The 11,774-nt window shown below is 39.2% G+C and overlaps 1 protein-coding gene across 2 annotated transcripts in view; it reads right to left on the bottom strand.

Annotated features, from left to right (window-relative positions):
• Nucleotides 1-11,774, bottom strand: part of LOC118798832 — a 62,585-nt gene that overhangs the window by 27,220 nt on the left and 23,591 nt on the right. The gene's annotated exons all lie outside the window — the stretch shown is intronic.

Raw genomic sequence — 11,774 nt, 5'->3', positions numbered from 1 at the left:
GAGAAGGGGGGTTGAGAATTGGAGAAGGAAGACAGTTGATTAACGTTGCTCTCTAACTGTGCAATCTAATCTTCAACTCTTTTGGATCACTATTCCCTTAGTACTGTTATATTAATGGCTATTGTCAAGTACCAGCCAAAGCTGTAGGCACCATCAAGAAAGATTCTATTATTCAACAGCAGCAGTCAGTTTGATTTCATGATTGAAACCATGAAGCCTTCATGTTCCCTTGTCTTCAAAGACACTCAGGGGCAGATTAAAATGGATGGAAGCTGGATAAGTGGTGCACATGGCAGTAATTCGTGGCACGCTTTGCAGATACCGGTAGCATTTATTGCTACCAGAGTAATGAATTTCCTATAGTGCTCTGAATAAATAAACAGGATTTTGGTGGCTTGCTAGAAGGCAGATGCCTGTGGTGTGACAGGTTTGAATCTAGGCCCATGCTGCTGACAGTGTGGTAGAATGTGACATCTACAACCAGCTGTGCAGATACAGCCGTCAAAACTGATGGCATGAAGTGACACTTGTTTAAAAACAAAACTGGCTTGAATTTTAGCATGTTTGGAGTGGATTTCAGAAGTTTAGATGCCTAATAAAGCGGATATATAACAGAACTCTTTGACCTATCAAAGCAGCCTATACATGGTGTGATTCTGAAGAGGACACTTCGCCAGTGGTTGTCTACTTTGACTCGCTCTGGACTGAGGTGTCAGCACATGTTGCTTGTGTCAAAGTTCTGCATTCAAAAAAGCCACAGAGCGTGGATCCCAACATCTCTTGCTCCAGCACATTCATGTTTATTACAGTGAGCGAATTGAATTTTGCTCTACAGTATGAAAATAAAGCTTTTGATGTATTAAAATTTGCATCAGTGTCATTGATAAGCTTATAAGCAAGCACCACATGACCCCTGGGCCTTTATGAGAGGCATCACATAATTTCTCCAAAGCCCATTGCCTGCCTTTTTCCCCTTAGCGGAAGTTTGATTTATGACACTGCCACAGGAATTTCTCTCAAATGGCTTCAGTATGTGTTACCACGCAGGGGGAGCAGTGCTGATTTTGCAAAGCATTAGTAGCTCAGAAATATCTCTTCTTGCCACTGCAGAGTTCCTCACGCAAACTCACAACAATCCCACTGAGAAGAGTAGCAGTTAGCTTCCCTTTGTCTCTTTGTGACCAATCTGTCTCTGTCTCACAGCAAGGCCTCTGAGGTCTAGATCAACATACAGGGACAATGTAGGAAGAGACACAGGAAGTTTTAGGTTGAGAGTGCTGAAATTTGACATACAACCCCATTTCCAAAAAAAAATAAAAATTAGTCACGACGCTGTGCAAAATGTAAATTAAAACAAAATACAATGATGTGCAAATCATTGAACCCCTGTATTTAATTGAAAATAGTACAAAGACAACATATCACATGTTGAAACTGGGAAATTTGAGTGTTTTTTTTAATATTTGCCCATTTAGAATTTGATGCCAAAAACACTTTCCAAAACGTTGGGATGGGGGCAACAAAAGGCTGGTAAAATTGTGTAATGCTGAAAAAAACACCTGGTGGTTAATTGGCAACAGGTCAGTAACATGACTGGGTACAAAAAGAGCATCCCAGAGAGGCTGAGTCTTTCAGAGGTAAAGACAATGAGGGGTTCACCACTCTGTGAAAGACTGCACGATCAAATAGTGCAACAATTCAGGAATAACATTTCTCAACGTAAAATAGCAAAGAACTTTTGCTTTTCATCATCTACAGTATATAATATCATTAGAAGATTCAGAGAATCTGGACGAAACTCTGTATGCAAGGGGACAAGGCCAAAAAAGTATTTGCTGGTCATGATCTTCGGGCCCTCAAGCGGGACTGCATTAATAACAAGACATGATTCTGTAGAGAACATCACTGTATGGGCTGAGAAACACTTCTAAAAACCACTATCTGTGAAAACACTTTGTCGCTGCATCCACAAATGCAAGTTAAAACAAATGCAAAGAAAAAACTGTACATAAACAGGATCCAGGAATGCTGCCGCCTTCTCTGGGCCCGAGCTCATTTAAAATGGATTGAGGGGAAGTGAAAAAGCGTCCTGTGGTCCGACAAATCAACATTTGAAATTCTTTTTGGAAATCATGGACGCTGCGACCTCTGGGCTAAAGACCACTCAGCTTGTTATCCGTGAACAGTTCAAAAGCTAGTATTCATGATGGTTTAGGGGTGGATTAGTGCGCATAGCATGGGTGATCTGTGAAGGCACCATTAATGCTGGATGATATATACATGTTTTGGCAACATATGCTGCCATCCAGACGACGTCTTTTTCAGGGAAGGCCTTGATTATTTCAGCAAGACAATGACAAACCACATTCTGCATGTATTACATCAGCATGGCTCCATATTAAAAGAGTCAGAGTGCTAAACTGGCCAGACTGCAATCCAGTCCACTACAGCAATTTGTCTCCTCAGTTCCCAAATGCTTACAGGGTGCTGTTAAAAAAAGAGGGGGTGAAACACAGTGGTGAACCTGCCCCCGTCCCAACTTTTTTGGAATGTGTTGTTGGCATTAAATTCAAAATGGGCTTATAATTTTCAAAAAACAATAAAATTTCCCAGTTTCAAGATTTGATATGTTACCTTTGTAATTTCCCTTAAAAATATGGTTTACATGATTTGAATATCATTGCATTGTATTTTTATTTACATTCTGCACAGCATCCCAACCTTTTTGGAAATGAGGTTGTATTATACATATGACACAGACTGTGATATCATGTTAAAAGTATGCCAAATGCTCCATAATCTCTGTAGCTGCAGTGGTAGGAATAGCTATTGTAGAAGTAAAGAACTAAGCTGAACCGATGGATTGGTCTGCTCTCTCGTTGTGTCCAAGGCCAATGGTGCACTTAGTGTACACACATTATGTTTTTGAAGACCAAACTTGTGGAAACTGAACCACTGCTTGTCCTCTTTAAGTTAGAAATTCTTTTCTGCAACACCATCAAAAGCAAACTGCCAAATTTATGTCAACAGTGCACGACTGAGTGAACACAAATGACAACAGCAAAGGTGACATGCTACTGCAAATTTGAAAAAGATGTAAACGTAACTTTGTTAAAATGAATCAAACTTCCCATCGCTATCAAAAATGCACACACAGAAACATCAAGTCCCGTATCTGTGAATGGTGTGAATGGTGTGAACCATGAAGTCATGAAGTTAACACTCACCCAACACACATACCTCTATTTTGCCACTGACTCAGGGTACTTAACCCCTATGACACATTTCTTTATTTGTTAACTCTGTACAGATTCAAATGAAGCTTTGTGATTTCAAATGATAAGTTGTTGTATAATGAACTTGATGCCAGTGCCCACCTCTATCTTGTGATGAGATCCATCTGTGAACACACCCAGCTTTGTTAGATCTCAGCATCTAGCACTCTCAGTGTACTGCTTTCCTTACAACTGGGAAGGAGAATGGGCGGTAGAGAAGGGGAGGGAGGCCATAGCGTGCAAAGGGCTATTTTACTTTGGACTGGTAACATCACTGGCTGGCAAGCAAATGGGCCAAGCTTTTCATGCTCCTACATACATCTCAGAGGCGAAGAGAAGGCTTTCTTCCTCATGTTTTGAGTTACAGCTTACTAATTTTGGAGGCTTACTAACTATCGAAGTGGAAGTGTGTGAGAAGCTGGTGATGATGTAAGCAAAGCTGATGTATAGTGGGAAACAACCTATTTCCATGGAATTTGATCACTGGACTTTTTGCCTTTACTCAAGCATGCTGAATGTCAATTTTTTTCATTTATAAAATAGTCTCCATACTAATTTTAGCATAAATTGCATTGTACACTGTTCACCATGTTCATATTTTCATCAAAAGCAAAAGCTGATTCAGAAACAGCACTGTTAGAGACTGCATGTATCTATCTATCTATCTATCTATCTATCTATCTATCTATCTATCTATCTATCTATCTATCTCTTGTTCTCCTAAGAAATACAACTACTCTAAACTCTGACTCATGCCAACCTTTCTCTTTTCATATTCACATTGCACTTCTTTCAAATGATTTTATCCATAGAGACATACAGTTTTATTCATGCTACAGAGGTAGGTAAATGCAGTGCTAGGAATCTTGCACAATGACTTTTTGATGCAGCAGAGAATGGAACCCTAATCTGCCATATGATTGGCAGCAGCACTACACTAAACCAATCCCTGCATAACCAGTCAAAAAAATTACATCATTTAATGCGGGATATATAAATTACACTCCATGTGCTAAGTACAGATACGGATATGCTACAGACAGGCCATGTGACTTTTAATATTATCCATTATGTACAAATATGAAAAATCAACCAGCCCGTCTTTAACACATCAGTAACTGTCCCGTACTGTACAAGGGGTTGGTGTGGTATTGTGGTTAACAGTGCTGCCCATCACACAGCTGACCATGGTTCAGTTCCCTGCTTGAGCAAGAACACCATGCTACATGACCTGTTACCTGACATGTATACATTACTAAAGTATTTGTGAAAAACAAAGGTAGATTACTATAGATTTATTTGTGTTTCTCTACTGGACAGGGCCAGTGCCAGGCAAGCCTAGAACTGATGGCTCTGGTCACTGCAGACTTAAGCAAAGCACTTAACCCCATTCTACACTGTGCAGTTGGCTACTGTAAGTTGCTTTGGCCAACAGAGTCGGGTGAATGGATAAATCCCTCTAAGCTATCTCGCAGCTTCCACAAACTGAAGGATCAAGCTGTCCAAATATTTACATGCCACAGTGGAGGTCACATGACCCAGTGGGTGAGATCCTCTGCTGAATGGCGTTTTATGCTTCATGTCTTTAATAACATTAAATGTATTTTAAATTGTCTCTGTGAAATAATAGTTGATTTATTTTATACTACAGGCATATAAAATCTCTTGTAACTGGTAGTGTAAATATACACTCACAGTTTTACCAGAAATATTTTGCCCGTGACATCTTTGGGAGGGAGGGTAAGGAATGTCAAGGATTCCTGCAAAGCAAATCAGCTTCTTGAACATTGCGTGCATGGAGGTGGGGCCCTTATACTTTGGCACAACCCATCCAAATGGACAGCCAAGAGGTCCTGCCCAGCCCAGCTCTTTCTCCAGCACTCCCTTCTTTTTAAACCCACAGAGTCTTGTCTAAGACTGACTTTGCTTAAGAAAGAATGCTGGTTTAGGATCAGTTTACACATCATATGCGATTAGAATATGAGGCTGATCTTGTGTCTTGTAGTCACTCTGAGATGGAGAGAAATATATAATAACATTCTTAAAAATAAGATTAAATTCTAGGAAAAAAACTTTCATTTGTACAGAACTATGTGGAAGGTACTTTACTTTGAAAAACATCATAGTTTTTCCATTGAACCAAATGTGGTTGTACTGTGGCCTCATTCCAAAAACCTTTTTTTTTTTAAGAGTGTGCTTCTGAATCTCTTCTGAATTTTAAGCAGAATTAGTTTGGAAAATGTTCTCTTAAGAAGGTCAACTGTGTGTAAAGATCAGTTCTCTCCCAAAGGACCATTGGGGGATTTTTCACAAGTGGATAATTGGGTGCACTGAAACTGAAAAACAGAACTTTCAATTGCAGAACAATGCCTTTGTGGAGCTCTCCGTTTATTATGTTTAAACACAGAGTCTCTTACTGAGATAAATAAGAACAGTCACCATGGGGGTAAGTGAACACCAGTTCTCCACTGAATTCACAGTCCCAGGTAATTCCTCATGAATGGCAGGTCTACACCTGCAAGTCTGATTATTCATGGACTTAATTGCATGGCATTAAGGCCTGCAATTAGCTCTAATGGCACGCATAGGGATATAATCAGAAAACATGAGATGATTCTTCAAGTGTCTTCACTCCTTTTGCTGAAGGTGTTTGCTTTCATGAGAACTAATATTTAAGGAATGACCTCTCACAGAAAAAAACACTACAAACAAACACCTTAACCTCATTATTCAGCAATTAATATTAAGCTTGAAACAGTAAGTTATGTAGCCCCATTTAAGCTCTGCTACTATTTAGAGACAGCAGTTACTTCTCTCTCTCTCCTCTCTCTCTCTCTCTCTCTCGCAGCAGTAGGAAGACCCCAACCTCCATTACAATACAGAGAAAACAGCACCTGTGTAAACAGCTCCACTGAGGTGTCCAAAGTGAAGCTGGCCTGAAGTTAATATGAATTAGGAGCACATGAACACTAAGCAATCCACACATGGATCTGTTAATTGCCTTACATAGTCTACTGATGAATTGCACTATATATGAAGTGATGTTTTCTCTAGCGTCTGTTTGGTGTTCAAAAAAAGCCATCATGTTTATAGAGAAAAAACCTTTCAGTCAGGGAAGGAGAGAAAAATGTCCAAATACGCTAAGATTTATAAACTGCTGGTGAGTTATGCAATGGTCAAATATGAGGCCTACATGCAGAACAAACCATGGCACGCAAACCGTGGGGTTAGCTTTGACACTGGATCTAGATTGCCTTATTGTACCTGTCCTGCTCTGGATTTGGGCTGCTGAAATAACCAGCTCCTTCTTTCTTCTACACTGTAAACCTCAGACTGTATGAACTTTAAAATATTAAGGCAACTGACAAATGTACGCCATGTCAACTATTGTGCCTGCATATGTGTGAATATGTGTGTTATAGGTCAAATATTTTGTCATTATCAGTTTTTGTTCATTCTTCAACAGAATGGCTAGGGGTTTCTGGGTGAAATATCTAGAGCAATACTTCCCCACATTGTTCTTGAACTGTCTCAAACACTCACACCCATGATACTAAGGATGATGAAGGTCATAAGTAAGACATCAACTGAATCTGAAAAATGTCTACAGCTATAGTTAGCTTTTCACAACAGACACACAGCAGCTTTCCAGAAACCCAGGTCAAGAACCCTTATGAGCAAACCGAAGGCAGCATATCAGGAAAGACTTCCTAAATGCATGAGGAAGATCACTGAGAGGAAACAACACTCAAAAGGGGGCTCCATCCTTATCAAAGTGATCCAAGGGGAACAGTCGTGTGATTGCAGTATTGTCAGGTCCAATGTAAACTGAGCTAAAGTAGTTTGAAAATACTATGACAAAATACACCTGCATTTAACAAATATCTAAATTTATTTTGAATAATAATTGCATGCATTTTTAGATCATTTCTGTTGGTGTATAGAGCATGACATTTTAGGACATACATAGTGTGTGTGTGTGTGTGTGTGTGTGTATGTGCTATTTTTGCCTTGTGACTTCTTTATGTGTAACAGATATAACCTTATTGAAGTTAATCTTAGTTTTAAAATGTGTGTGTGTGTGCGTGTACTGTAGCATCCAAGGCTAAAGTAATGCAGACTGTGTTCGTGTGTGTGTGTGTGTACTGTAGCATCCAAGGCTACAGTAATGCAGAGTGTGTGTGTGTGTGTGTGTGTGTGTGTGTGTGTGCGTGTACTGTAGCATCCAAGGCTAAAGTAATGCAGAGTGTGTGTGTGTGTGTGTGTGTGTGTGTGTACTGTAGCATCCAAGGCTACAGTAATGCAGTGTGTGTGTGTGTGTGTGTACTGTAGCATCCAAGGCTACAGTAATGCAGAGTGTGTGTGTGTGTGTGTGTGTGTGTGTGTGTGTGTGTGTACTGTAGCATCCAAGGCTACAGTAATGCAACCACACTTAAAAATGTGTTCTTCAAGGGTTCTTTAGTAAAGAAAACGATTGAACACAGAATCATGAACACTTCATGATGCAAACAAAAGAACTGTTTGCATCATGAAACGGTTCTTCAGACTGATGAAGAATGTGTTGCATATAGTTCTATATAGAACCTTTTTGAAAAGGTTTTTACATAGCACCAAAAAGCTTGGCACTGTGACAATAAAACCCTTTTTGTTGCTATACAGAACACTTTTCATGTTTAAGTGCGCAGTAGGCCTTGGATTCATGCAAAACCTTTACAGTGCTGTGAAGACCAGCTGTGGGCCTAAAATTACTGCAGTAACACCACTTGCTCTGCTGATGGCACAATCCTCTTCAAAGAACTAACTTGAATCTTACAGATCAGTAATTCGGTCCCAGAGACAGCAGTGCACACTCAGTCTTTGACATTGCCTTTCTCTCTTTCTCCATTTCCCCATTTTTATCATTTTGATAAAGGTTTATCTCAACATCATCTGCTATTGAAACTTTGTTCCAGAATTCCTTCTGGCTCATCCTCTCTGGAAATCCCAGTCTAGCCTTTCTGTTTTTGGTGCTGATAAGATCTTTAAATCACGATACTTTCACACTGTCTACAAGTTCTTTAGATGCAATTTTAGAGTCTTTCTTCTTTAGTTTCTTGCTTTTCTTGGCTTAGGCATTTTTCCTCATAACCTCAAATGGCGGCTTCAGCAGCCTTTTCAAACCTACCTACACACTGACAACTCTTTTATGTGGGCTCATTGACAGGAACACAGAACACTTCAGAAATAAAAACACCTGTGACAGGGGTGCACAGTGCATTGATATATCAGCCAATACAATAATTGTTGATAAATGGGAAAATTATAATTATTGGTCCAATATTGAAATTACAGTCCATAATTTAGTGCCATCATTTTAGCTTGTGCATAGACTGATGCATGTGTATGATCTAATGTGGGTAATTTCCATTCTTTTCAACTCATTCAAATGGAGAGCATAGTGGATAACACCAATGCCCCACTACCACAATTTTTCCAAAAAGAGTCCTAAAGAGCAAAACAAGGACTAGCATTACATTACATTTACCTGCCAATGTAAGTGGCTCTGGATAAGGGCGCCTACTAAATAATGTAAATAATTTACATAAAATACTGTAAAGGTTTATAATAATTGTAATGTCTTATCTAGCTCTGTTGGTTGTGTGAAATTAATCAATGATCGATCATTTGTGTTTTAATCAGTCTTACCCTCATTGTACTTCACATCTGGATTACAGTGTTTTAAAATGCACAATAATAATAATAATAATAATAATAAATGAATCTTTAGCCAACTGTGTTTGAACACATTGGAATTAGACCTCCGCATTTAACCCATCTGTGCAGTGAAACACCCACATACATGCACACTAGTGAACACACTAGGGGGGCAGTGAGCACACTTGCCCAGGGTGGTGGGCAGCCCTATCCACGGCACCCGGGGAGCAGTTGGGGGTGAGGTGCCTTGCTCAAGGGCACTTCAGTCACATACTGTCAGCTGGGGGGATCAAACCGGCGACCTTCCAGTCACAAGGCTCCCTCACCTCCAGCCCACGACTGCCCCCTTTCAAACACTGTAAACTGTAGTATAATAATAATAATAATAATAATAATAATAATAATAATAATAAAAGCATCAAATACAAACAAACATTCTATAGATTAGCTTTTAGTTCATTGTTTGATCTGAAATTGACATTTCATGAACAAGCACAAAATAACCTATTTTCCTTTATTCAAACTTGTCATGAATTCTATCAGCAGCTCTCAAACACAAGATGTTTACAGAGATAAAACAATAATGAATACAAATACACTGCCTTATACATTTGTAGTAGCTCTAGATACAGAATTCAACAAAAACTGCAACACTCTACCCTCTCAAGTTGTATTCAGAAACTGATTACAATTACATGGGCTGAACTGACAATACAGTATGCTTTGTCTCCAACCCCAACATCCAGCAAAAGCTAGACTAAAGTAGATCAGCACCAATGTAGCCAATAGTTCAGTCACTATGAACAACAGCTGGAAAAACAAGAGGAAAACATCCTCCAGAGCCTTAGTTCTGGGCCATGCTGAAAAACCGAACTATGGTAAAGCACAAGGCCAAGGACTGTTGATGAGCAGCAAATCGAACCATTCAATGTTTTCAAAGTCTGCATCATTCATGAAAAAACACCTAAAAGAATGGAGCACAAAGTGCATTTGTTTACAGCATTTGAAATTGTCAGCTGCACTTTTTTTGTATTTTACAAAGGATATACAAAGAGAAATGGCCCACCATTACTTAAAATAATAAAATCATTTTAAAATAATTTCAAGAATGGTTTTTCCTTCTCCTATAAAGTTCCATTTTGGAGTTACAAGGTTTATTATATGATATCAAATAAGACTAACAGTTAATTAAACTGAAATGGATAATGCACAGCACAACATGAATAAATAAATCTCATTGTGTTTCTATAAGTAACTGTAATTTTCTCCAGTAGTTAAGATGACATAACACTGCTATGCAGTTCCAGTCCTAGAGGTACGTGTTGCAGGTCAGGGCTGGTGTTATAGGCCAGGAATTGGACACCTGCAGACCTGTGAATACTGACACCTGAGTGCTAATCCCCTATTGCTTTGCTTCATTGCTGTCTTATTATATCCAGCTTAAGCCAGTGTACATTTGCTTCGACACCTTTTTTAGACTTCCTCTTTTTTAAGCACTCTCTTTCTGTTGCCTTTGTGGTCATGGTCTGTTTTGGCAGCGAGATAAAGATCAGCTGGCAGTTAACAGAATCTCACACTATCTTTACAAGTGTCATATGTTCCTGAATATTCCGAAATAAAAACACCTCTACATTCATCTCTATTTAATGATCTAAACTGCTGGGCCAGTGTTTGTCTTCAACAGGACGTTCCTCTTCTTCTCGGTCTCAGTATAGATCTCTGCATGTAAAAGCGTGTGCACACAGAGGAAGTGCCCCGTCATTTTTGCAAGGCTGGTCTCCTGCGCCGTTCGACAGATCGTTTTCATAACCACTTCTCTGAGGTCAGCTCCTCGTCTGCTGCAGTCACGCAATCCTCCCCTCCCTCTTCCCCCGCTAATACTACACACACACACTCTTAAAGAGACAGTACTTTTATTTCCCTCACAGCCTGCCACTGCACGTTAAGCCTTAACCTCCTGCTGCCGTTGGTGCCGCTGTCTCTTTCTCTGCACACTACAGTATAAACATAGCCTTACAGGCCCACTATAGGCATGGCTGAAAAGGACCATTTATAAATATACATCAGGCACAGCCAGCAGGCCAAGTCTAAACATATAAAGTCAGTTTCCCAGATAGAGATTAAGCTTAAATCCAAAACTAGGCTTAATCTGTGTTCTGGGAACCAGTGCCAAAAGACTAAATTAGACTTTGATTTTTATTATATTATCACACTTAAGTGCTATACTTACCACTTAGACATCATTTTACTAACAATTTCAAATAGCGAACACCATCTATTAAAAAAAGATGGTCAAATTAAACTATGAATCTGATCACAACAGCCATATCAAGCAGATTTGTACTGAACACACACCAAGACTGCACTGTAAATGGTCTTGTGTAAGCCATTCCACTGTACAATGCTGTGAAGCTAACAGTTAATTCTGTAATTTTATGTATATATTCTATAGTTTTACATATACACAAATTTGGATTCATATTGCAGCTCTTTTGCTACATATTGTGATTGCAAAATATATTGATTACAAATATATTGACTGCAATATATGAAAAGCACACTGATGAATGAACAATTTTCAGTGGTTGGCCTACATTAATTTGACCAAAATAACTGACCTTTGTTAAATTATATGAACACTTCTATTCAGCAAAACACCTACAGAATCCTTATCTTGAACTGTGATTGGTCAGAATGCTCACGACACACATTTTGATTGGTTAGAGGGCTGAGTTGCATACTGTTGCCTTACGTGGTATCAGTAAAGGTCAATGTTGGGTTCCACTGTATTTGGATAGCACACTG

Source organism: Colossoma macropomum, unplaced genomic scaffold, assembly GCF_904425465.1.
Source record: "Colossoma macropomum unplaced genomic scaffold, Colossoma_macropomum, whole genome shotgun sequence".
Lineage (NCBI taxonomy): Eukaryota > Metazoa > Chordata > Actinopteri > Characiformes > Serrasalmidae > Colossoma > Colossoma macropomum.
Note: the sequence above shows the minus strand (reverse complement) of the source record. Positions and strands in the feature narration are given on the sequence as shown.